This window comes from Colobus angolensis, unplaced genomic scaffold (genome assembly GCF_000951035.1).
Source record: "Colobus angolensis palliatus isolate OR3802 unplaced genomic scaffold, Cang.pa_1.0 Scaffold99, whole genome shotgun sequence".
Classification (NCBI taxonomy): domain Eukaryota; kingdom Metazoa; phylum Chordata; class Mammalia; order Primates; family Cercopithecidae; genus Colobus; species Colobus angolensis.
The window spans coordinates 2,475,818-2,478,761 of NW_012123931.1; positions in this window are offsets into that span (position 1 = coordinate 2,475,818).

The window sequence follows — 2,944 nt, forward strand, 5'->3', positions numbered from 1 at the left end:
TGATCCGCCTGTCTCGGCCTCCCAAAGTGCTGGGATTACAGGCTTGAGCCACCGCGCCCGGCCCGTTTTTTGTTTTAAATAGAGACAGGATCTCACTATGTTACCCATGTTGGTCTCAAGGAAACCTCCTACCTCAGCCTCCCAAAGTACTGGGATTATGTGAATCACCTCACCCAGCAACCGCCTGGATCATTCTCAGCAGCTGAAAAGTACAAACAGGAAGGCAGCAGAAGTAGTGCTTCCAATGAGACCTGCTTCACATTTTCTTTCTCTCTTTTCTTTTCTTTTCTTTTTTTTCTTTTCTTTTCTTTCCTTCCTTCCTTCCTTCTTTCTTTCTCTCCTCCCTCCCTCCCTTCCTTCCTTCTTTCTTTCTCTCCTCCCTCCCTCCCTCCCTCCCTTCCTCCCTTTCTTCATTCCTCTCTCTCTCTCTTTCTTTTTTTTTACAGAGTCTTGCTCTGTCACCCAGGCTGGTGCGATCTCAGCTCACTGCCACCTCCACCTCCAGGGTTCAAGTGATTCTCCTGCTTCAGCCTCCTGAGTGTGGGATTACAGGCATGTGCCACCATGTCCAGCTAATTTTTGTATTTTTAGTAGAGACAGAGTTTCGCCGTGTTGGCCAGGCTGGTCTCGAACTCTTGAGATGGATCTGCCTTGGCTTCCGAAAGTGCTGGGATTACAGGCGTAAGCCAACATGCCCGTCACACCTTATTTTTTTAAAAAACTATTTACAGTGCACTCAAACTTAGTTGACTCTACTCCCTTTTCTTTTATTGTGCCTATTTATTTGCTGTATTTCTATGGACTAAACTTTTCTAAAAGTCAGTTTCACTTTTGTTTTTTATTTCTGATGCTTTCCTTCAAAAAGGTAGAGAGACTGTGGGGTATTCTATGTTTTTAAATTTTTTAGTGATACCTTTACAGGTCTTAGCCATAAGAAATTCTATACTTCACACTTGCTAATAAATAAAACGTGACATATAATTTAGAAGTTCACACATTCAGGCCAGGAGTGGTGGCTCACACCTATAATCGCAGCACTTTGGGAGGCGAGGGGAGTTGCTTGAGGTGGATTATTTGAGGACAGGAGTTTGAGACCAGCCCAGCCAACATGGTGAAACCCCGTCTCCACTAAAAATACAAAAGTAAGCCTAGTGTGGTGGTGCGCACCTGTAATCCCAGCTACTCGGGAGGCTGGGGCAGAAGAATCGCTTGAACCTGGGAGGCCAAGGTTGTAGTGAGCTGAGATCGCACCACTGCACTCCAGCCTGGGTGACAGAGGGAGATTCCGTCTCAAAAAACAAAAAAAAGTTCACATATTCAAATGTGTGAACATTTCTGTCTTCGTGGTCCTCCAATTAAATATTCTGTACTAGGCTGGGTGCGGTGGCTCACGCCTGTAATTGCAGCACTTTGGGAGGCCAAGGCGGGCAGATCACGAGGTCAGGAGTTTGAGACCAGTCTGGTCAACCTACGTTGAATCCCCATCTCTACTAAAAACACATACAAAAAGTAGCCAGATATGCCTGTAATCCCAGCTACTCGGGAGGCTGAGGCAGGAGAATCACTTGAACTTGGGAGGCGGAGGTTGCAGTGAGCCAAGATTGCGCCATTGCACTCCAGCCTGGGCGGCAGTGCCAGAATCCATCTCAAAAAAAAAAAAAAAAATTCTTCTAAATACCAACTTCCTTCAGAGAGAAGATAGTAAATGGTAATTTGTTTACTAAAGATAAATCACTGACCAGGCACGGTGGCTCACACCTATAATCCAAGGCAGGGGGCTTATGATATCAAGAGATCAAGACCATCCTGGCCAAGATGGTGAAATCCCTGAGAGTACAGGCGTGAGCCACCGCGACCGGCCAAAAAAACAAATTTTAAGGGTTGCTTATAGTTTATCTTCCCATGCTGTTTCCCAGTTCTTCCTTCCTTCCTTCCTTGCTTCCTTCCTTCGTTCCTTCCTTTCTCTTTTCTTTTCTTTCTTTTTTTTTTTAATTTTTTTATAGAGACAGGGTGTTACGTTGTTGCCTAGGCTGGTCTGGAACTCCTGGACTTAAGTGATCCTCCTGCCTTAGCCTCCCAAAGTATTGGGGTTACAGGTGTGAAGCATTGCACCCAGCCCCAGTTCATTTTTTCTCCCCAGAGGTGACCATTATTACCAGTTTTTTGTGTATCCTACAAATACTTATATGCATATTTAAATTCCTATAATACTTTTTGCTTACTAATTGTCATATTATTTGTTTCATATACTATATACTTAGATATACACTGTATGGTTTCTGAATTTTATTCTCTTCTTTAACATTCCTTTTTTTTTTTTTTTTTTTTTTTTTGAGACAGAGTCTGGCTGTGTCACCCAGGCTGGGGTGCCATGCAGTGATGCAGTCTCAGCTCACTGCAGCCTCTGCCTCCCGGGCTTAAGTGATCCTCCCACTTGTGGGACTATAGGCGTGTACCATCATGCTGGGCAAATTTTTGTATTTTTTGTAGAGACGGGGTATTGTCTTGTTGCTCAGGCTGGTCTTGAACTCCTGGCTCAAGCAGCCTGCCCACCGTGGCCTCCCAGAGTGCTGGGATTATAGATTGGAGCCAGCGCACCTGGCCTAAAATTCCTATCTTTATGCATCAGGTTGTTACACATCTTTTGGCTGTGTTAGGCATGACCTTCAGTGCAATGTTGCATAATGGTGGTAATAGCAGACCTACTGGCCTTCCCATCTTTAATACAAAAAAAAATTACGGGGCTTATGTGTGATGGATTTTATGCAGTGCATTTTCAGCATCTGCTGAGAAGGTTATATACTTTTTTTCTTTTCCTGTTAACATAAAAATTGCTGTGATAGATCTCCTGATGTTAAACCAAGTCTTTACATTCCTTGGAGAAGCCTATAATGTGAGAGCTATCTTTACTGTAAAGTTTTTTTTTTTTTTTTTTTTTTTGAGG